Source organism: Ranitomeya variabilis, chromosome 3 (assembly GCF_051348905.1).
Source record: "Ranitomeya variabilis isolate aRanVar5 chromosome 3, aRanVar5.hap1, whole genome shotgun sequence".
NCBI classification, from domain to species: domain Eukaryota; kingdom Metazoa; phylum Chordata; class Amphibia; order Anura; family Dendrobatidae; genus Ranitomeya; species Ranitomeya variabilis.
Genome location: NC_135234.1, coordinates 586,905,251 through 586,930,747, shown reverse-complemented (window position 1 = coordinate 586,930,747; position 25,497 = coordinate 586,905,251).

Below are 25,497 nucleotides of genomic sequence, written 5' to 3'. Positions count from 1 at the left end.
TTCCCTTTTCTGTCTTCCTACTATCTAGTAAGCGGACCTCAATTTGCTAAACCTATCTTCATACTTCGTATGTCTATTTCCTCTAAAATCACTGCCAATATATGTGGGGGCTACTGTCTGCCTTTTGGGGAAAATTTCTCTAGAGGTAAGCCAGGTCTGTATTTTCCTCTGCTAGGGTCAGTCAGTTCTCCGGCTGGCGCTGGGCGTCTAGGGATAAAACGTAGGCACGCTACCCGGCCACTGTTAGTTGTGCGGTAGGTTTAGCTCATGGTCAGCTCGAGTTCCCATCTTCCAAGAGCTAGTCCTTTTGTATGCTTATTACGTTCTCTTGCCATTGAGAACCATGACAAGTCTCGTACATCAGTAGGGCTTTTTTAACCCTTCCAGATACCCCATGAATAAACTGACTCCGCAGCGCGGAATCATTCCACTGTGTGTCGACCGCCCAGCGGCGAAATTCAGAACTGTAATCCTCTGCAACACGCTCCCCGTCGAATAGCGTGTATCTTAGATTCTGCTAGAGCCATTCTGTCAGGATCATCGTAAATGTGTCCAAGAGCAGAAAAAAAACTCTCCACTGAGTTAAATGCAGAAGAATCAGAAGGCAAAGAAAATGCCCAAGCTTGAGGATCCCCGTTAAGTAAAGACAACACCAGGCCCACACGCTGAGCCTCATTACCTGAGGAGATCGGGCGCATACGAAAATAAAGTTTGCAAGCTTCACGAAAAGTAACAAATTTACTGCGTTCCCCAGCAAACCTTTCAGGCAAAGGAAACTTAGGCTCAGCAACTCTACCTAGTATGAACAGCGTCCGACATGACACTTCTTCTTTAAGTCCTCCACTCATTACCTGTAGTGATGGCACCTATTTGAACTTGTCAGTATAAAATACACCTGCCCACAACATCAAACAGTCAAACTCCAAACTCCACTATGGCGAGAACAAAAGAGCTGTGCAAGGACATCAGAAACAAAATTGTAGCCCTGCACCAGGCTAGGAAGACTAAATCTGTAATAGGCAAGCAGCTTGGTGTGATGAATTAAACTGTGGGAGCACTAATAAGAAAATGGAAGACATACAAGACCACTGGTAAGCTCCCTCGATCTGGAGCTCCACACAAGATCTCACCCGTGGGGTCAAAATGATCACAAGAACAGTGAGCAAAACTCACAGAGCCACTCAAGGGGACCTAGCGAATTACCTGCATAGAGCTGGGATTACCATAACAAAAGTTACCATCAATAACACACTAAGCTGCCAGGGACTCAGATTCTGCAGTGCCAGACTTGTCATCCTGCTTAAGCCAGTACATGTCTGGGCCCACCTGAAGTTTTCTTGAGAGCATTTGGATTATCCAGAAGAGTATTGGGAGAATATCTTATGGTCTGATGAAACCAAAGTAGAACTGTTTGGTTGAAACAAGACGGGTTTGGAGGAGACAGGATGCTGAGTTTCATCCAAAGAACACCATCCCTTCTGTGAAGCATGTGGGGTGGCAACATCATGCTTTGTGGTTGTTTCTCTGCAAAGAGACCAGGACAACTGACATGTGTGTATGAAAGAATGAATGGGTACATGTATTGTTAGATTTTGAGTGCAAACCTCCTTCCATCAGCAAGGGCATGGAAGATGAAACATGGATGGGTCTTTCAGCATGATAATGATCCTAAGCACACAGCCAGGGCAATGAAGGAGTGGCTTATTAAGAAGCATATGAAAGTCATGGAGTGGTCTAGCCAGCCTCCAGATCTCAACCCCATAGAAAACCTTTGGAGGGAGATGAAAGTCCATGTTGCCCAGCGACAGGTCCAAAATATCACTGCTCTAGAGTAGGGTTGAGCGACTTTTACTTTTTCAGGATCGTTTCGGGTTTTGTGAAACCCGACTTTGTCAAAAGTCGGGTCGGGTGAAATCGGCCGATTATTGCGAAAAGTCGGGGATCCGACCGAAATACGAAACCCAATGCAAGTCAATGGAGAATCAAAGTCAGCAGTGAGTGGAGGACAGGAAAACACCAACAGAGCCCATTTTAATGCCAAAAACATAAATTCTTGTTACTTAAGCTTGTCAATCTTAATTTACCTTATAATAATAGTTAGCCATTGAAAATTTGGGGGTCATTTGGCAACAGTTGTGGGGGGAGTAGGGCTGACTCAAGTTTTTCGTGGGCCCAGAAAACGCGGACTACGTCACGGCGGTGGAGCAGGGAGAGGTAAGTATTTCAACTTTGCAAGTGCTGTGATCATGAGCAAGCAGGGGGGGGCACACTCGTTCGCATTGCCACTGGCACAGGGCCCCTCAAAGTACGGCGTTGTGATTGACGGCGGGGGCGCCTCCCACCGGCAGAGACACTTTTGCGTACTATGAGGGGCCCTGTGCCAGTGACGTTGCCAATGAGTATGCCCACCACCTGTTGAAGGAACCGGCACTTTCATCTGCACCTTTCTCTTTGTCCCCGTGTAAGGTGGTATAGTATGCGGGAAGGGGAACCAGACTTTCTGCAGGGTCAGATACTGGCTATGTAGAGTGCAAGGGGAATGTAGTGGTCTGGGTCAATGTACCAGCAGACTCATCTAGCAGTGGCTGGGCAATGGGCAGGATGAGGAGGAAACACAGATATAGACCCAAAGAATAAAGTAGGTGAAATGCAGTTCAAAATTGGTAACAGGAGTAAACAGGCAGCACTGATTTGTTCAGTGGAGAACAGCAAGGAGCGGCAGACACCATTAGTAGGCCCAACCAAACCAGTAGGCCAAATGCAGTTTTAAAATTCCTATAGGCCGAAAGCCTGAAGATTGAAGGTCAGGAGAAAAACACAGGAGAATACCAAGGAGCGGCAGACACCGTTAGTAGGTCCAACCAAACTCGTAGGCCAAATGCACTTTAATATGTGATATCGGCTGCAAATTGAGGCTCTGCTTTGTGCAGTGAAGAACAGCTGTGATGAGTGGCGCAGACAGACACAGGTAGTAGGCCTAAATTTAAAAAGTTGGCTCAATGCAGTTTAAAATTGGTTACAGGGGTACACAGGCGGCACAGCGTTGTTAAGCGGAGGACGATTGTCAGGACTGGAGTGGCCCAGACAGACTTAGTAGGCCTAAAATAAAAAAGTAGGCGCAATGCATTTAAAAATGGGTAACAGGGGTACACAGGCAGCATTGTTTTGTTAGGCGGAGGATGATTGCTAGGAGTGGCGCAGACAGACTTACTAGGCCTAAAATAAAAAAAGTTGGCTCAATGCAGTTTAAAATGGGTAACAGGGGTACACAGGCAGCACTGGTTTGGTCAGCGGAGGACGATTGCTTGGAGTGGCACAGACAGACTTACTAGGCCTAAAATAAAAAAGTTGGCTCAATGCAGTTTAAAATGGGTAACAGGGGTACACAGGCAGCACTGGTTTGGTCAGCAGAGGACGATTGCTAGGAGTGGCGCAGACAGACTTACTAGGCCTAAAATAAAAAAGTTGGCTCAATGCAGTTTAAAATGGGTAACAGGGGTACACAGGCAGCACTGGTTTGGTCAGCAGAGGACGATTGCTAGGAGTGGCGCAGACAGACTTACTAGGCCTAAAATAAAAAAGTTGGCTCAATGCAGTTTAAAATGGGTAACAGGGGTGCACAGGCAGCACTGGTTTGGTCAGCGGAGGACGATTGCTAGGAGTGGCGCAGACAGACTTACTAGGCCTAAAATAAAAAAGTTGGCTCAATGCAGTTTAAAATGGGTAACAGGGGTACACAGGCAGCACTGGTTTGGTCAGCGGAGGACGATTGCAAGGAGTGGCGCAGACAGACTTACTAGGCCTAAAATAAAAAAGTTGGCTCAATGCCAATGCAGTTCTAAACTGGTAACAGGAGTAAACTGGTGGCACTGCTTTGTTCGGTGGAGGACAACTGGAATAAGTGGCTGACACAGTACGTTGGCCAAAATAGTAAAGCGGGCTAAATGTCTGCCAAAAAAATGTTCGTAAATAAACAGGTGGCAAAGCAACGTACAGGGGTGGGTTCCTCTGCTGAGTACCAGATAGTGGTAGTTTGCGCACAGTATTCACTGGTCAAAATGGAGGGCATGGTCCCTGTATATATTTACTATCATCTCTCAATTTGTATTGGCGGTGCCAATGAAGGATTTAACAGCACCGACTAAACAGCGGTGGAGCACTGATTGAGCTGGGGGGGAACACTCTCTCATGGGCGGCGGTACTGGCCCAGGGCCCCTCATATTACGACGGTGTGTCTGACATTGGTTGTGCACCCCCACCGCCAGAGACACTTAATTGTACTATGAGGGACCCTGTGCCAGTGCCGTCGGCCAAAAGTGGGCACACCCACCTGTCCAGGCAAACAGCACTCGCACGGGTGCTTGCGCCAAGTGGTGACCACGGGCCCGTGGGGGGAGTCAGCCCACTTAGGGAGGTGTTAAAAATGGCCTATGGTGGACATTTATCGACAGCAAATGGAGGAATTGGAGCAGTCAGTAAGAGGAGTCCAAAAGCAAGACCTTTTTTAAGGAAAGCTACGTGTCAGCAGGGGAAGGTGGGGCAAAAGAATTTGAAATCCATGATTGGTTCATTTTAATGAAGGATAGATCATCAACATTTTGGGTAGCCAGACGTGTCCTTTTTTCGGTCAGTATTGAACCAGCAGCACTGAAGACTCTTTCTGATAGCACACTGGCAGCAGGGCAAGTGAGCTCCTGTAAAGCATATTCTGTCAATTCAGGCCAGGTGTCTAGTTTAGATGCCCAGTAATCAAAGGGGAATGACCCGTGAGGGAGAACAGCGATAAGGGAGGAAAAGTAGTTTGTAACCATACTGGACAAATGCTGTCTCCTGTCACTTTGAATTGATGCAGCAGTACCTGTCGTGTCAGCGGTCATTGAAAAATCACTCCACAACCTTGTCATAAAACCCCTCTGACCAACGCCACTTCGGATTTCCGCACCGCTAACACCTCTGCCATGTTGCCCCCTACAGCTCGTGTGAGAACCATCACCGCCGCTGTGTGCTGGGAATGCCAGAACCAAACAGTCTACAAGAGTTCAAACAATATATGAAAGAATCACACTGGCGCTAGGTTACACCCCTAGATGAAGCTGCAGGCACCCGTGCAGGTTGTGTGCAAAAACACTGCCGTCCAGTAACAAACAAATGCGGTTAATTAAATGAGGGTGCCGCGCTAAAAAACAACACTATAGCTAAAAAGTTGAAGACTCCCACTCCCCTACCTTACAGATGGAAGTCGGCGTGTCTCCTTGATACGGAGGTCGGCTGCTGAAAAGACGTCCTATTTGCTGTTAGCAGGACTATGGTATCGATACTGCACTGATCTGCAGGGAGTGTCCTCCCGTAGTGCAGGAATCCTCACACCGCTCGCCGCTGGGGTGCACGGCAGGTGCCTCGGCCGATGGCGCCGCCGAACAGTAGCGTAGCGAGTGAGGGGCGTGGCTTAGCGGTGACGTCACCTGTCCGTGAGACGGACACAAGCAGGGGCCAATCCCGACGCGTTTCGAGGGTAACGTCCCTCTTTCTCAACAGTATCGATAACATAGTCCTGCTAACAGCAAATAGGACGTCTTTTCAGCAGCCGACCTCCGTATCAAGGAGACACGCCGACTTCCATCTGTAAGGTAGGAGAGTGGGAGTCTTCAACTTTTTAGCTATAGTGTTGTTTTTTAGCGCGACACCCTCATTTAATTAACCGCATTAGTCTACAAGAGTTGCTTGTTTGGTAGCCAATATTTGCTCTAGGTTCTCATGTGGCATGATATTTTGCAATTTCCCTTTGTAGCGTGGATCCAGTAGGCAGGCCAACCAGTAATCATCATTGGTCATCATTTTGACAATGCGGGGGTCCCTTTTTAGGATATGCAAGGCATACTCAGCCATGTGGGCCAATGTTCCAGGTGTCAATTCACTGCTTCTGCTGGGTTGAGGAAAACTTTCTTGCAAATCTACGTCACAAGTGTCCCGCAAGAAACCTGTACCAGACCTTGCAACGGCACCAGTTTCTATTGCCCCCTGAGAAGCTCCCTCCTCCCATACATATTCATGCCCATCATCCTCCTCCTCATCCTCTTCGTCCGCCACCTCGTCCTGGACAGTTCCCTGACCAGACAATGGCTGGCTGTCATCAAGGCTTCCCTCCTTCTCGGCTGCAGACGCCTGCTCCTTAATGTGTGTCAAACTTTGCATCAGCAGACGCATAAGTGGGATGCTCATGCTTATGATGGTGTCGTCTGCACTTACCAGCCATGTGCATTCCTCAAAACACTGAAGGACTTGACAGAGGTCTTGTAGCTTTGACCACTGCACACCAGACAACTCCATGTCTGCCATCCGACTGCTTGCCCATGTATGCGTATCCTCCCACAAATAAATGGCAGCACACCTCTGTTCACACAGCCTCTGAACCATGTGCAGTGTGGAGTTCCACCTTGTTGCAACATCTATAATTAGGCAGTGCTGTGGAAGATTTAGTGATCGCTGATGGTTCAGCATACGGCTGGAGTTTACAGGCGACCGGCGGATGTGCGAACAAAGTTTTCGCACCTTCAAGAGCAGGGCTGGTAACTCCGGATAATTTTTCAGGAAGCACTGCACCACCAGGTTCAAAGTGTGAGCCAAGCAAGGTATGTGTTTAAGTTGTGAAAGGGCTATGGCAGCCATAAAATTACTTCCGTTATCACTGACTACTTTGCCTGCCTCAAGATGTACACTGCCCAGCCATGACTCACTTTCTTGCTGCAAGAACTCGGCCAGTACTTCCGCGGTGTGTCTGTTGTCGCCCAAACACTTCATTTCCAACACAGCCTGCTGATGCTTACCACTAGCTGTTCCATAATGAGACACCTCGTGTGCAACACTGGCAGCTGCGGATGGAGTTGCCAGGCAACTGCGCTCTGTGGACGAGCTGTCACTTCTGGAGGAGGAGGAGGAGGAGGGGTGTCGAATGCCTACTGCCAACTGTTTCCTAGACCGTGGGCTAGGCAGAACTGTCCCACTATGGCTGTCCCCTGTGGACCCTGCATCCACCACATTAACCCAGTGCGCCATGATGGACACGTAACGTCCCTGGCCATGCCTACTGGTCCATGCATCTGTGGTGAAGTGCACCTTTCCACTGACAGACTTCCTCAGTGCATGGACAATGCGGTCTTTGACATGCTGGTGGAGGGCTGGGATGGCTTTTCTCGCAAAGAAGTGGTGACTGGGTAGGTCATAGTGTGGTACTGCGTAGGCCATAAGGTCTTTGAAAGCTTTGCTTTCGACCAACCGGTAGGGCATCATCTCTAACAAGATTAATCTGGCAATGTGGGCGTTCAAACCCTGTGTACGCAGATGAGAGGATGAGTACTTTCTTTTCCTCACGAGAGTCTCTTCTAGGGTGAGCTGGACAGGAGACCTGCAGATGGTGGAACTAGCGGTGGTGGCAGGGGCGGACATGGCGGATTGAGAGACAGTTGGTGATGTTGGCCTACATACAGTGTTTCCTACAAATAACCTTCTGATTCCCTGCCTGCTTTGGCCTTGCGACGATCCCTCCACATTAGCTGCTGGTGGTGTCCGAACCGGTGGGCTTACAGTGAGGGAAGCAATGTAGTGTTGCTGACTACCTTCATTCTGACCAGGTGCACCAACGGTACAGGACATTTGGTAGTTTGTCCAGGCTTGCAAGTGCATGCTGTTTAAATGTCTACGCATGCACGTTGTATTTAAATTTTGAAGAATCTTCCCTCTGCTAAAGGTCTTTGAGCATTTCTTACAGATCACTTTAGACTGATCATTGGGATCTTGGTCAAAAAAATGCCACACTGCACTCTTCCTACTATGGAATTCCTTTTCAGGCATTGCACGCTGTGCAACTTTCAGCGGTTGGCCACGCTGTCCTAAAACTGTTTTTGTCACACGTTTTGGGCCTGAGACGGGCCTGGCTGATGACAGCTGTTGCGATGTAGATTGGTGTTGCTGGGGATAACCCTCCTCCGCTTGTGAGCTAGTGCCAGCAGCACCCTCTTCCCCCAATGGCTGCCAATCTGGGTCAAGAACTGGGTCATCTATCACCTCCTCCTCCACAATGTCATGTGCACCTTCCTCAGTGTCACCGTGTAAGCCGGTGCTATAGCGTTCGGGACAGGGCACCATAGTCTCATCAGGGTCAGATTCTGGCTCAGGAAACTGCGAGGTCAATGTAGTGATCTGAGTCAATGGAACAGCATCATAATCTAGCTGTGGCTGTGCATCAGTGCACTCCATGTCCGATTCTTCTTGTACTGGGCAGTGTACAATTTCCCTTTCTAACCCAGGCACGGTATGGGTAAAGAGCTCCATGGAGTAACCTGTAGTGTCGCCTGACGCATCCTTCACTTTTGGTTTGGGAGAAGGACACAAGGAAACATCTTTTTCCGGACCGGAAGCATCCACTGACCACTGGCTGTTCTTAGATTTTGAACTTTGGGAAGAGGAGGCGAAAGAGCTAGAGGCTGAGTCAGCAAGGAAAGACAAAACTTTTTCCTGCTGCTCCGGCTTTAAAAGCTGTTTTCCTACTCCCAGGTAAGGGAGCATTCGAGGCCTTGTGTAGCCAGACGATGACGCAGGCTCAACACCTCCAGCCTTAGGTGCTACTGTGCTTTTGCCACTACCACCAGATGCCACCACCACCATCAGTACTAGTTGGCAACCCCCGCCCACGGCCTCTTCCACCAGACTTCCTCATTTTTGGGGGGGAGACACTGAACCACAACTCTGGCCCAGTGGTATAACACAACACTATGAACGTGGCAGAAAGTGGCTGCCTGATATGTGATGCACTAGCAGTACAGCAGAATATAAACTGTGTGACAAATACTATCTCACTTTTGGGGGGAGACACTGAACCACAACTCTGGCCCAGTGGTATAACACAACACTATGAACGTGGCAGAAAGTGGCTGCATGATATATGACGCACTAGCAGTACAGCAGAATATAAACTGTGTGAGAAATACTATCTCACTTTTGGGGGGTGACACTGAACCACAACTCTGGCCCAGTGGTATAACACAACACTATGAACATGGCAGAAAGTGGCTGCCTGATATACGACACACTAGCAGTACAGCAGAATATAAACTGTGTGAGAAATACTATCTCACTTTTGGGGGGTGACACTGAACAACAACTCTGGCCCAGTGGTATAACACAACTCTATGAACGTGGCAGAAAGTGGCTGCCTGATATATGATGCACTAGCAGTACAGCAGAATATAAACTGTGTGAGAAATACTATCTCACTTTTGGGGGGGTGACACTGAACCACAACTCTGGCCCAGTGGTATAACACAACCCTATGAACGTGGCAGAAAGTGGCTGCCTGATATATGATGCACTAGCAGTACAGCAGAATATAAACTGTGTGAGAAATACTATCTCACTTTTGGGGGGTGACACTGAACCACAACTCTGGCCCAGTGGTATAACACAACACTATGAACGTGGCAGAAAGTGGCTCTAATTATTATAAATAAAAAAAAAAATGCAATAACAAGCTTCCTACAATGAGCTTAGGGCAAGTATGGCAGCAATAAAAAAGACTGCTGAACAAAAAAATTGCTAGACAAATAAACAAGACAGGTAACTGTGCAGAAAGGAGCAACATGATTTTTGCTTTGAAAAAAGCAGTTGGTTTGCACAGCACCGTGCACACAGCTATGCAGCACTGTCTCTGCACAAAAAGGTGGTGTGTGACAGTGAAAATCGCTCCAGCACAAGCGGTTTGGGGTTTTTTATTTCCTCCCTAACTCTGTCCCTGCTTCTGACTAACTGCAGCAAACTCTCCCTATGCTCAGATCGGCAGAAGTAAGATGGCGGTCGGCGTGCACGCCCATTTATAGCCCCTGTGACGCCGCAGACATCAAGCCAATCACTGCCATGCCCTTGTCTAAGATGGTGGGGACAGAGACCTATGTCATCACGCTGCCCACACTCTGCGTCCTCCTTCATTGGATGAAAAACGTCGGTAACAGCGTCATACAAAACGCGACTTTGGCGCTCTGATCGTGTACCGCATGGCCGATCCCACACTAGGATCGGTTCGGGTTTCATGAAACCCAACTTTGCCTAAAAGTCGCCGATTTATGAAAATGACCGATCCGTTTCGCTCAATGCTACTCTAGAGGAGACCTGCATGGAGGAATGGGCCAATATACCACCAATAGTGTGTGCCAACCTTGTGAAGACTTACAGAAAACGTTTGACTTCTGTCATTGCCAACAAATGATATATAACAAAATATTGAGATGAACTTTTATTAATGAAGAAATACTTATTTTCCACCATAATTTTCAAAATAAATCTTGCCAAATCAGACAAGGTGATTTTCTGAGACAAGGTGATTTTCTGGATTTGTTTTCTCATTTTAAAGCTCATAATTGCGGGCTAACTATGATGTCAATTACAGGCCTCTCCCATCTTTCTAAGTGGGAGAACTTGCACAATTTTTGGCTGACTAAATACTTTTTTCCCCACTGTATATACCACCCAAATCTACCAAAAAATATTTAAAAGTCTATGAATGAGCAATATAATACGGAAACATTTTAATGCTTTTATAACCCCTTAGTGACCAGGCCATTTTTTTTTTACATCTGACCAGTGTCATATATTATATAAAAGATGAGATGCTGAGAGAAAGACTAAAAAACAGAAAGAAACAACAACAAATCTGGAAGGAAGAACAGGAACATGAAGCGCCATGTCAAGACAAACCGCTGCATAGGATGTACCATCGACAGATTATGGAGGTGGCAGACATGGAGAAATCCTACCAATGACTGGAAAAAGCTAGACTCTGAGTCACCAAAGCAAGCACCAAGTACCAGATCCATAGAAGCAGGAATCTAACACACAATACAAGATCCAAAGTACAGACTATGCAAAGAAATCTCAAAAACACATAGTGGCAGGATGCAAAATGCAAGCAGGAACAGAGTATACCGGACACTACAACCAACTAGATTGAATTGTATACAGGAACATCTACACAGCATATGGGCTAAGTATCCTTAAGTCCAGGCGGTAGACCCCAGAAAAAGTGGTGGAGAATGAAATGGCTAAAATCCTGTGGGTCTTCAAGATCCAGATGGATAAGCAGGTATTGGCTAACCAACCAGAAATTGTGATAGTAGACAAGGATCAGAAGACAGCAATGATAATAGATGTGGCAGTGTCAAGTGACAGCAACATCAGAAAGAAGGAATATGAGAAGCTGAAGAAATAAAAGGGCCTCAAAGGAAAACTGGAGAAGACATGGAAGGTAAAGGCAACAGTGATTCCAGTGGTGACAGTAGCACTTGGAGCAGTGACCCCTAAGTTGGGAAAATGGCTATAACAGATCCCAGGAGCAACATCTGAACTCTCTGTCCAGAAAAGTGGAACACTGGGGACAGAACCCTCAAACTCCCAGGACACGAGAATGAGAAAAAAAAACAAAAAAGAACACCCCCATTGGGGGGTGAGAGGGAATATATATATATATATATATATATATATATATATATGTATATATATATATATATACAGTATATATATATATATTTATATATATATATATATATATATATATATATATATATATATATATATATATATACTCAAAAAAAGGAAAAGCAGCACAAAATAATTGAAAAAAAGTGGACTTTAATGCCTGAACGGTGTGGCAACGTTTCGGATGTGTTATCCTTTGTCAAGCTTGACAAAGGATAACACATCCAAGACGTTGCCACGCCGTTCAGGCATTAAAGTCCACTTTTTTTCAATTATTTTGTGCTGCTTTTCCTTTTTTTTTGAGTATATTACTTTTTGACCATTGGATTGCTGGTCGGAAGAGCTCTGCATGCCTTGTAAGGTAGTAATTTGATGCTGTTCCAATTTTTTCACTATATATATATATATATATATATATATATATATATATATATATATATATATACACTCACCGGCCACTTTATTAGGTACACCATGCTAGTAACGGGTTGGACCCCCTTTTGCCTTCAGAACTGCCTCAATTCTTCGTGGCATAGATTCAACAAGGTGCTGGAAGCATTCCTCAGAGATTTTGGTCCATATTGACATGATGGCATCACACAGTTGCCGCAGATTTGTCGGCTGCACATCCCAACGATGCTCCATACAAGGCAGGATGGATCCATGCTTTCATGTTGTTTACGCCAAATTCTGACCCTACCATCCGAATGTCGCAGCAGAAATCGAGACTCATCAGACCAAGCAACGTTTTTCCAATCTTCTACTGTCCAATTTTGATGAGCTTGTACAAATTGTAGCCTCAGTTTCCTGTTCTTAGCTGAAAGGAGTGGTACCCGGTGTGGTCTTCTGCTGCTGTAGCCCATCTGCCTCAAAGTTCGACGCACTGTGCGTTCAGAGATGCTCTTAGGCGTACCTTGGTTGTAACGGGTGGCGATTTGAGTCACTGTTGCCTTTCTATCAGCTCGAACCAGTCTGCCCATTCTCCTCTGACCTCTGGCATCAACAAGGCATTTCCGCCCACAGAACTGCCGCTCACTGGATTTTTTTTCTTTTTCGGACCATTCTCTGTAAACTTTAGAGATGGTTGTGTGTGAAAATCCCAGTAGATCAGCAGTTTCTGAAATACTCAGACCAGCCCTTCTGGCACCAACAACCATGCCACGTTCAAAGGCACTCAAATCACCTTTCTTCCCCATACTGATGCTCGGTTTGAACTGCAGGAGATTGTCTTGACCATGTCTACATGCCTAAATGCACTGAGTTGCCGCCATGTGATTGGCTGATTAGAAATTAAGTGTTAACAAGAAGTTGGACAGGTGTACCTAATAAAGTGGCCGGTGAGTGTATATATATATATATATATATATATATATATATATATATATATATATATATATATATATACACATATATGTATATGTACAGTACAGACCAAAAGTTTTGACACACCTTCTCATTTAAAGATCTTTCTGTATTGTCATGACTATGAAAAGTGTACATTCACACTGAAGGCATCTAAACTAAGAATTAACAAGTGTGGAACTATATACTTAACAAAAGAGTGTGAAACAGCAGAAATTATGTCTTATATTCTAGGTTCTTCAAAGTAGCCACCTTTTGCTTTGATGACTGCTTTGCACACTCTTGGCATTCTCTTGATGAGCTTCAAGAGGTAGTCACCGGGAATGGTCTTCCAACAACCTTGAAGGAGTTCCCAGAGATGCTTAGCACTTGTTGGCCCTTTTGCCTTCATTCTGCGGTCCAGCTCACCCCAAACCATCTTGATTGGGTTCAAGTCTGGTGACTGTGGAGGCCAGGTTATCTGGCGTAGCACCCCATCACTCTCCTTCTTGGTCAAATAGCCCTTGCACAGCCTGGAAGTGTGTTTGGGGTCATTGTCCTGTTGAAAAATAAATGATGGTCCAACTAAACACAAATGGATGGAATAGCATGCTGCTGCAAGATGCTGTGGTAGCCACGCTGCTTCAGTATGCCTTAAATTTTGAAAAAATCCCCAACAGTATCACCTGCAAAGCACCCCCACACCATCACACCTCCTCCTCTATGCTTCACGGTGGGAACCAGGCATGTAGAGTCCATCCGTTCACCGTTTTTGTGTCATACAAAGACACAGTGTTTTGAACTAAAGATCTCAAATTTGGACTCATCAGACCAAAGCACAGATTTCCACTGGTCTAATGTCCATTCCTTGTGTTCTTTAGCCCAAACAAGTCTCTTCTGCTTGTTGCCTGCCCTTAGCATTGGTTTCCTAGCAGCTATTTTACCATGAAGGCCTGCTGCACAAAGTCTCCTCTTAACAGTTGTTGCAGAGATGTGTCTGCTGCTAGAACTCTGTGTGGCATTGACCTGGTCTCTAATCTGAGCTGCTGTTAACCTGCGATTTCTGAGGCTGGTGACTTGGATAAACTTATCTTCAGAAGCAGAGGTGACTCTTGGTCTTCCTTTCCTGGGCGGTCCTCATGAGAGCCAGTTTCTTTGTAGTGCTTGATAGTTTTTGCCACTGCACTTGGGAACACTTTCAAAGTTTTCCCAATTTTTCGGACTGACTGACCTTCATTTCTTAAAGTAACGGTGGGCACTCATTTTTCTTTACTTAGCTGCTTTTTTCTTGCCATAATACAAATTCTAACAGTCTATTCAGTAGGACTATCAGCTGTGTATTCACCAGACTTCTGCATAACACAACTGATGGTCCCAACCCCATTTATAAGGCAAGGAATACCACTTATTAAACCTGACAGGGCACACCTGTGAAGTGAAAACAATTCCCGGTGACTACCTCTTGAAGCTCATCAAGAGAATGCCAAGAGTGTGCAAAGCAGTCATCAAAGCAAAATGTGGCTACTTTGAAGAACCTAGAATATAAGACATAATTTCAGTTGTTTCACACTTTTTTGTTAAGCATATAATTCCACATGTGTTGTAGATTGTGAGCCATGGCGGGCAGAGTCCTCTCTCCTCCTGTACCAGTTGCGACTTGTATTGCTCAAGATTATTGTTCTGGTTTTTAATATGTATACCCCTCCTCACATGTAAAGCGCCACGGAATAAATGGCGCTTTAATAAATAATAATAATAATAATAATGTGTTAATTCATAGTTTTGATGTCTTCAGTGTGAATGTACAATTTTCATAGTCATGAAAATACAGAAAAATCTTTAAATGAGAAGGTGTGTCCAAAATTTTGGTCTGTACTATATATATATATATATATATATATATATATATATATATATATATATATATATTTACATATACAGTGGGTACGGAGGATATTCAGACCCCCTTAAGTTTTTCACTCCTTGTTTCATTGCAGCCATTTAGTAAATTCAAAAAGTAATTTTTTTTCACATGTACAGCATACACTGCACCCCATCTTGACTTAGAAAAGCAGAAATGTAGTAATTTTTGAAAATTTCACAAAAAAGAGAAACTGAAATATCACATGGTCATAAGTATTCAGACCCTTTGCTCAGACACTCATATTTAAGTCACATGCTGTCCATTTCCTTGTGATCCTCCTTGAGATGGTTCTACTCATTCATTGGAGTCCAGCTGTCTTTAATTAAACTGATAGGACTTGACTTGGAAAGGCACACACCTGTCTATATAAGACCTCACAGCTCACAGTGCATGTCAGACCAAATGAGAATCATGAGGTTAAAGGAACTGCCAAGGAGCTCAGAGACAGAGTTGTGGCAAGGCACACATCTTTCCAAGATTACAACAGAATTTCTGCAGTACTCAAGGATCCTAAGAGCACAATGGCCTCCATAATCTTTAAATGGAAGATGTTTGGGACCACCAGAAGTCTTCCTAGACCAGGATGTTCAGCCAAACTGAGCAATCATGGGAAAAGAGCCTTGATGAGAGAGGCAAAGAAGAACCCCAAGATCACTGTGGCTGAGCTCCAGAGATGCAGTAGGGAGATGGGAGAAAGTTCCACAAAGTCAACTATCATTGCAGCCCTCTACCTGATGGACCTTTATGGCAGAATAGACCGACGGATGCCTCTCCTCAGTGCAAGACATATGAAAGCCCGCAAAGAGTTTGGTAAAAAACACATAAAGAACTCCCAGATTATGAGAAATAAGATTCTCTGGTCTGATGAGACGAAGATAGACACCTTTTTGGTGATAATTCTAAGCAGTATGTGTGGAGAAAACCAGGCACTGCTCATCACCTGCCCAATACAATCCCAACAATGAAACATGGTGGTGGCAGCATGATGCTATGAGGTTTTTTCAGTTGCAGGGACAGGACGACTGGTTGTTATTGAAGGAAACATGAATGCGTCCAAGTAAAGAGATATCCTGGATGAAAACTTCTTCCAGAGTGCTCTGGACCTCAGAATTAGCCAAAGGTTCACCTTCCAACAAGATTATAACCCTAAGCACACAGCTAAAATAACAAAGGAGTGGCTTCAGAACAACTCTGTGACTATTATTGACTGGCCCAGCCAGAGCCCTGGCCTAAACCCAATTGAGCACCTCTGGAGAGACCTGAAAATGGCTTTCCACCAACGTTCACCATTCAACCTGACAGAACTGGAAAGAATATGTTTTGTTTGAACTTGCTTGGGTCATTGCCGTTTCACTGCGTGTGGACCTACTGCTGCATTATATATGGTGGAGAATGCGGGCAATGTGAACTAAGGCATACCCAGAGAGTGCTGCAGATCATTGTGCAAGTCTGCTGGAGAAATGGAGGAACTTTTTTAGCAGGTTGTGCTCAATCATCAAAGGCTTCAGCAAGAGATGCTGTAGTTTCAGCGTTTGCAGCAAGAAGTTCTGCAGCAGCAAGGGCTGCAGTTGCAGCAGGAGCTGCAGTTTCAGCAGCAGATGGCACTGCAGTGGAAGCTAGCAGAGCTTCAGCATGCTGAAAAGGAGACCCTTAAAATGGGGGGTGTACAGCAGAGTACTGAAGAGACACCAAAGGTAAGGGGCGATCATTGGGTGTACCAGTGGTCCTATGTAGAGACTCGGCCTGCCAGGTCTCAAGCAAATGACTTATTGCAATTGGTGGAGGAATGGCTACAGCCTGAGTTTTTTTTCCCGATTTGAGATGATGGAGAGAATCGTGGCTGACCGGATGGTGAGGGTTCTGCCGGCCGACATGCAGCGTTGGGTCGCGCTAAGGGACCTAGGCAACCTGGAACTGTGGATAGAGCTGATTGGGCAGAATAAATCCACTCAGGACGTGGCACCAGAGCCCGAGCATGGGGCTAGTAACTGTTTGGTGACATCTAAGCCCATGGACTGTGGGAACCGGTCAGGAGTCTATGTGTGCCCAGCCAGTCTCTGTCACCACTACGGGCACAGCCGGCAGTGAATCAGAATTGTGCCAGGTATTTGTGAATGGGTGCTGAACAGAGGCTCTCCTGGACACGGGGGAGTAAAGTGACTGTGGTCCATTGGTCCCTTGTTGCCAGGGACAACCCCAAAGGACCGAAAGTGGAGGTGATGGGTATCCACGGGGAAATCCGGGAGTACCCGACCACGGAGGTTGATTATTCCACACCATGTGGGGACATTAAGCATGTGGTGGCAGTGGCAAAGACCCTTCCATATGGGGCTATGTTGGGGAGAGATTTGCCCCTGTTTTCGTCTCTGTGGGAAACCAGGGTCAACCCTCTCATGGAAAGTGTTGTACCGGGTGCAGAACCCAAAGATATTGAGATACCTGCCATAAGGGTCGCCAACCAAGGCACAGAGTGTAATCCCGATAGGCTCCCCCTAGAGGTAATGGCAGGAGAAACTAAAGATGTTGCTTTAGGTGTAGAACCAGAAGATCCTAAGATGTATGGCACAGGGGTCGCCAATTTAGGGTTAGAGTGTAATCCCGATAGGCTTCCCATAGAGGTAGGGGCAGTAGAGGTTGTGGGGACCCCAATGAACCCTGAGCTGGAGATTTTCCCTGGTAAGGTCAGAACAGCTCAGGCATGCGATTGGGGACGTGCGCACGTGGAACCCTCTGGCACCGGCCAAGGATGGGGCCTGGGGTCAGGGTAACTTAGATAGAACGCTCGCTAGACTGCAGTGTTGGGAGGCTCAGGTTCGGGTGCGACGTAATACAAACATATGCTCAGAGTTGTCGGCGTGGTATGCAGCGTTTCAGCGTGATGTGGTCACTGAGGCACGGGTAAGGGTACAGAGGAAACAGTACTAGGGGCCCAAAAGCAGATACTTAGGTGACAAGATGACCCGCAGGGTTAGGGTACCCAAAATAAACAAAGTTGAGACCACCCAAAACTGGCCCAAATCTACGGTTAAACAGAATAGAGGGCTTGGCTACTGCAAAGGAGACTGACGTGGGTGGTCCCGTAATAAAATATGAAGGAGAAACGCCAAGGGGAGGGATGCCTGTGCCGATCAATGGTTCCGATCCATTCATTGGTTTCTTAATGTAGTGTCGAGTGGGGATGTCACAGGGGTATACTGATGCCCTGTCCCACGCCCATACAGAGAAACAAATGTTCAACCCCATAGGTATGAAGAGGGGGGAGGATATGTGAGGCATTGACCCCTGTTACAGCTAGGGGGCGCTGTTTGTGCTGTGCAGAATGTGCACAGGGGCGTAGTGAGTAGTGATGAGCAAATATACTCGTTGCTCGGGTGGTCTCCGAGTATTTATGACTATTCGGGGATTTAGTTTTCCTTGCCTCAGCTGGATGATTTACGGCTGTTAGCCAGCCTGAGTACATATGGGGGTTGCCTGGTTGCTATGGAATCCCCACATCTAATCAAGCTGTCTAGTAGCTGTAAATTACTCAGCTGCGGCAAGGAAAACTAAATCTCCGAACAGTCATAAATACTCGGAGACCACACGAGTGTGCTTGAGAAAACCCGAGCAACAAGTATACTCGCTCATTACTAGTAGTAAGGCCATGAGGGCGTACTGCAAACACAGGTATGGCTGTAATTAGAATGGTGAAGCAGTGACTGATTAAAAGCCCTGTAGTAGAGGGGGTGGTGTGTCAGTGTTGGTTTGGAAGCAGACAGAGCAGTTGTCTGCAGAGCTCTTTCTGTATGGAGCAACACAGGGGCAAGAGGAACCAAGAGGACTGACACCCTGCGTCCCGGGCTGTCTTGTATTTGCCAGGCTGCAATCCGGAGGATAGCGTGAGGTGCATGGCGTGAGTAAAGAGACTTGGTATCGGCGGGCGGTCGCCCCAGGGAAACTGGACAGAGGGAAGTCCGGCTTGTATAGGGACTGCAAATAAATGCCGGTTACTGTGTTTTTCTGATGGACTGTGTGAAGAACCTGTGTACTGTGTATTTTCCTTTGGCCTGGACGAAGAAGCCATTTACTGTGTTTTGCTTATAGACTGTGTGAATTAACACAGTAAAGGAACATTTTGTTTGAACTTGCTTGGGTCACTGCGCTTTCATTGCATATGCTCCTACCGCTGCATTACTATATATATATATATATATATATATATATATATATATATATATATATATATATATATATATATATATATATATATATATATACAGTACAGACCAAAAGTTTGGACACACCTTCTCATTTAAAGATTTTTCTGTATTTTCATGACCTGAAAATTGTAAATTCACAATGAAGGCATCAAAACTATGAATTAACACATGTGGAATTATATACTTAACAAAAAAGTGTGAAACAAATGAAAATATGTCTTATATTCTAGATTCCTCAAAGTAGCCACCTTTTGCTTTGATGACTGCTTTGCACACTCTTGGCATTCTTTTGATGAGCCTCAAGAGGTAGTCACCAGGAATGGTCTTCCAACAATCTTGAAGGAGTTCCAAGAGATGCTTAGCACTTGCTGGCCCTTTTGCTTCACTCTGTGGTCCAGCTCACCCCAAACCATCACGATTGGGTTCAGGTCTGGTGACTGTGGAGGCCAGGTCATCTGGCATAGCACCCCATCACTCTCCTTCTTGGTCAAATAGCCCTTACACAGCCTGGAGGTGTGTTTGGGGTCATTGTCCTGTTAAAAAATAAATTATGGTCCAACTAAACGCAAACCGGATGGAATAGCATGCTGCTGCAAGATGCTGTAGTAGCCATGCTGGTTCAGTATGCCTTAAATTTTAAATAAATCCCCAACAGTGTCATCAGCAAAGCACCCCCACACCATCACACCTCCTCCTCCATGGTTCATGGTGGGAACTAGGCATGTAGAGTCCATCCGTTCACCTTTTCTGCGTCGCACGAAGACACGATGGTTGGAACCAAAGATCTCAAATTTGGACTTATCAGACCAAAGCACAGATTTCCACTGGTCTAATGTCCATTCCTTGTGATCTTTAGCCCAAACAAGTCTCTTCTGCTTGTTGCCTGTCCTTAGCAGTGGTTTCCTAGCAGCTATTTTACCATGAAGGCCTGCTGCACGAAGTCTCCTCTTAACAGTTGTTGTAGAGATGTGTCTGCTGCTAGAACTCTGCGTGGCATTGACCTGGTCTCTAATCTGAGCTGCTGTTAACCTGCGATTTCTAAGGCTGGTGACTCAGATAAACTTATCCTCAGAAGCAGAGGTGACTCTTGGTCTTGCTTTCCTGGGGCGGTCCTCATGAGAGCCAGTTTCTTTTTAGCGCTTGATGGTTTTTGCATCTGCACTTGTGGACACTTTCAACGTTTTCCCAATTTTTCGGACTGACTGACCTTCATTTCTTAAAGTAATGATGGCCACTCGTTTTTCTTTCCTTAGCTGATTTTTTCTTGCCATAATACAAATTCTAACAGTCTATCCAGTGGGAAAATCGGCTGTGTATCCACCAGACTTCTGCTCAACACAACTGATGGTCCCAACCCCATTTATAAGGCAAGAAATCCCACTTATTAAACCTGACAGGGCACACCTGTGAAGTGAAAACCACTTCCGGTGACTAACTCTTGAAGCTCATCAAGAGAATGCCAAAAGTGTGCAAAGCAGTCATCAAAGAAAAAGGTGGCTACTTTGAAGAACCTAGAATATAAGACACATTTTCGGTTGTTTCACTCTTTTTTATTAAATATATAATTCCACATGTTTTAATTCATAGTTTTGATGCCTTCAGTGTGAAATTACAATTTTCATAGTCATGAAAATACAGAAAAATCTTTAAATGAGAAGGTGTGTCCAAACTTTTGGTCTGTACTGTATATATATATATATATATATATATATATATATATATATATATATATATATATATACACACATATATTTCTTCTAACATATGTTGTGTCTATTCACTTTTTTTGAGTAAGTATAATGTTTTTATTTTATTTTTTATTAAAAAGTTAATCTTGAAACACATATTTTTCAATATCAAGCTGATATTTGGTGAAAGCTGAAAGCAATGAACCTTAACCAAAGTGGATCCTTTTTTAAGACTGTGTTACAGCAGTATTCAGTGAAAAATAATACTTTCTTTAAATTCAAAGCATATATTTAATAGAAATTGAAATACTGCTGTGAAAGTCCTTCTGGAAGATCAAATGTAGTTCTCCAAGGTTAGCAGCTGTGATTAATTAACACAAATTGAATTACATTTTAATTAGACATGCTTTAATTATAAATAAGACAGGTTGCACATAGAGATATATCCTAAAAGCAAAATCTTCCCTCTTATAAAGTTTAACAATGTATTAACATTGTTAATATTAAATTGTAGCAGTCAACTGGGAAATACATTACTGCCATATTGGCCCCTACACTCCCAGGAAAGTTTTCATTTTTGCTACTATGTATTTTCCTTGTCTTATTTTCAGAACAATCATTTGTTTATTTTTCCATCAACATAGCCATACTAAGGCTTGATTTTAGCATGATCAACTGTAGTTTCAAATAGTATTCTCCATGTTACAGTACAAAGTAGGGGGAAATGGGAAAAAATCAAAGTGGAATAAAATGGTAAAAAAAAGACAAAACAATTCTGTCATAATTTTTGGGGGTTTGTAAAAATGAACTGTCAATTTCATACTCCAGGTCAGTACAATTTCGCAATACTAAAATTGCATACATTTTTTAATTTAAGTTAGGAAAAGAAAAATCAGACGTTCCAAAAAAATTACACTTACACATTCTTTATTCAACCATAAGGGATTGTTATTAGTGGGTGAAAGGACATTTTCATTGATACCATTTTGAGGTACATATGACATATTGATAGCTTTTTATTGCTTTTTTTAGTGATGTGTAGTTACGGAAAAACTGCAATTCTGAGGTTTTGATTTTTTTTCTGTTAAGAAGTTTTATTGTAGAGGTTCATTAATTGACAGCTTTATACACCAAACTTTTAAGCATGCAGTAGTATGTGGATAAATAACTTTGTTTCAAGCGTGTGATGCTCGTTCAAACTCACCTCTGGAAAGTAACAAATGTGGGCAATTTGAAAATCACACCTGAAATTAGATAAAAAAGGGAGACGTTGACTCAGTCTTTATTTTGTGTGTTTGTGCGTACCACAATAAAGCATGAAGAACATAATAAGGAGAATAATAACTGTTTGAGGACTTGAGTACCAAATTTGTTGAAAATATCAACAATCTCAATGTTACAAGTCCATATACAGAGATGCTAATGTTCTGTTGTCCTCAGTGTGCAACATAATCAAGTAGTTTACAACCCAAGGCACTGTAGAAGATTTCTCTGGATGTGGAGTACAGAGAAAAATTAACAAAAGATGGCAAAGCAGGATAGTCCAGATGGTGTATAAGCAGCCCCAATCAAGTTCCAAAGAAATTCAAGGTGTCCTGCAGGCTCAGTGTGCATCAATGTCAATGCAAACCACCTGTTGGCATTTTAATAAAATGAATCACTGTAGTAGGAGAGCTAGGAAGTCCCATTGCTGACACAGAGTAATAAAAAGCTAGACTGCAGTTTTCCAAAAAGTATGCAAGAAAGCTAAAATCATTCAGGGAAAGTGTTTTTTGGACAGATGAGACCAAGATAGAGCTTTTTGGTAAAATACATAATTCTACTGTTTACTGAAAATGGAATGAGGCCTAAAAAGAAATGAATACCGTAACTAAAGTCAAACATGATGGAGGTTCAAAGATGTTTTGATGTAGTTTTTCTGCCCCTGACACTGGGTACCTTGACTGTGTACAAGGCATCATGAAATCGGAAGATTACAAAAAGATTTTGGGTCACAATATGCTGCCCTATGTCAGAAATTAGGGTTCGCATCCTAGGGCATTGGTCTTCCAGCAGGACAATAACCCCAAACATACTTCAAGAAGCACCCAGAAATGGATGGAAACAAAGCACTGGAGAGTTCTAAAGCAGCCAGCAATGAGTCCAGATCTAAATCCCATTGTACGGCTGCATAGAGATATTAAAATAGCTGATGGGAGAATATATGAGAAACCTGGAGCAGTATGCAAAAGAAGAGTAATCCAAAATTTCAGTTCAGAGTTTGAGAAGCTTGTTGATGGTTATAGAAAGTGATTGATTGCTTTCATTCATTCCAAAGGGTTTGCAATCAAATATTAAGTTGAGAGTGCCAACAATTTTGTCCAGACCATTTTTGGAGTTTTGTGTGAAATTATATCCAATTTTTCTTTTTTTCTTTTTTTTTTTGTGTTGTAACAATATACAGCAACAAAATAAATGTCTATAAAAAAATGTATAATTGCAATAATTTTCTGGGAGAAATACTACATTTTCTGGAACAATTTCAAGAATGCCAACACTTTTGGCAATGACTGTTGTGGAAGGTCCACTTACTCAGCTGCTTCCCGAGGTAGACAGAAGAAGACTTTATATTAAAGTCTCTGGGTGGTTTATTGCTTGATAAACCATAAAGCCAAAATATTAATACAAAAACAGCCTTTCTGGCACAAAGGAAATAAAAAGTCCATATAAAGTCCTTCCCAGTATGGCTCCAGCCTTCTGGGAAAAACACACTACAAACAGACCAGAGAGAAAAAAACGCAGTTGCTAGACATTTAACTCCCTTTAACCACACCCATGAGGTAGAGAAATGGTGAGCAGGAATCTTGCCCATCTCTTGCACCTACTCACAACAAAACCCAGACCTTGGTAACTGCTGATTTACTTTCAGCACATATCATGCTGGAGGGAAATTATGAAGTTTCACATCACACAGGATAACAACCTTCAGGACACATATCTCCCCTCACTTACAGCGCCAGTGACACTGTCACATATCCCCCCTTACGCCCAAAGCTGGGGTTTTTTGGCACCTACGGACACCAAGCAGGAAATTTGAGAGAGGGCATCTGCGTTACCATGTAACTACCTGGGTATATGTTCTACGGAATCTGAAATCCTGGAGGCCCAAGAACCACCTAGTCACCCAGGCATTCTTACTCTTCTTTTGCCTTAACTATCTCAGAGGGGCATGGCCTGAGACAAGTTTGAACCTCTGGCCTTGTAGGTAATACTTCAGCATATCCACGTCCCATTTTATAGCTAAGCCTTCTCGACAATGGCATAGTTTTTCTCACATGACAAGAGCTTCCAGCTAAGATACACTTACTTCCTGAGACAGCATGGCTCCCAAGCCGACTTCTGACACATCTGTCTGGACCACAAATTCTTTGCTGATGTCTGGTGCGATCAGAACCGGATGTTTGCACAGAGCTCGCTTCAGCTCCTGGAATGACATATCTGTCTCAGCAGACCATTTAATCATCGTCGATTTGGTACCTTTAAGGCGATCCGTCAATGGTACGACAATTGTAGCAAAACAAAACTTGGGATAAACCATTGGTAATATCCCCAACTTTCAAGAAACGCCTTCACTTGCTTCATGGAAAGCAGTTGCGGTCATTTCTGAATTGCCTCGACCTTGTTTATTTGTGGCTTGATTTTGCTCCTCCTGATGACAAAGCCTAAATAATTGGCTTCTTCCTTCCCTATGGCACATTTTTTTGGATTTCTGGTGAACCCAAACCATATACATGATATATCTTGATCGTGGTATATCTTGGTTTTTCCAAAGCGTTTGATACCGTGCCACACAAGAGGTTGGTATTGAAAATGAGAATGCTGGGTCTGGGGGAAAATGAGTGTAAATGGTTAAGTAACTAGCTTAGTGATAGAAAGCAGAGGGTGGTTATAAATGGTATATTCTCTAACTGGGTCACTGTGACCAGTGGGGTACAGCAGCGGTCGGTGTTGGGACCTATTCTCTTCAACATATTTATTAACGATCTGGTAGAAGGATTACACGGTAAAATATCGAAATTTGCAGATGACACAAAACTATGTAAAGCAGTCAATACAAGAGAAGATAATATTCTGCTACAGATGGATTTGGATAAGTTGGAAACTTGGGCCGAAAGGTGGCACATGCAGTTTAGCAATGATAAATGTAAGGTTATACACATGGGAAGAAGAAATCAATATCACCATTACACACTAAACAGGAAACCACTGGGTAAATCTGACATGGAGAAGGACTTGGGGATCCTAGTTAATGATAAACTTACCTGGAGCAGCCAGTGACAGGCAGCAGCTGCCAAGGCAAACAGGATCATGGGGTTCCTTAAAAGAGGTCTGGATACACAAGATGAGAGCATTATACTGCCTCTGTAAAAATCTATGCCTCTGTGTACATGGAGTACTGTGTACAGTTTTGGGCACCGGTGCTCAGGAAGGATATAATGGAACTAAAGCAAGCAAAAAGGAGGGCAACAAAATTAATAAAGGGGATGGAGGAACCACAATACCCAGAGAGATTATCAAAATTAGGATTATTTAGTCTAGAAGAAAGACAACTGAGGGGCAATCTGATAACCATGTTTAAGTATATAAGGGGACAATACAAATATCTCTCCCAGGATCTGTTTATATCAAGGAAGGTGACGGTCACAAGGGGGCATTCTCTGCGTCTTGAGGAGAGAAGGTTTTTCCAGGGGGCATTCTCTGCGTCTTGAGGAGAGAAGGTTTTTCCACCAACATAGAAGAGGATTCTTTACTGTTAGGGCAGTGAGAATCTGGAATTCCTTGCCTG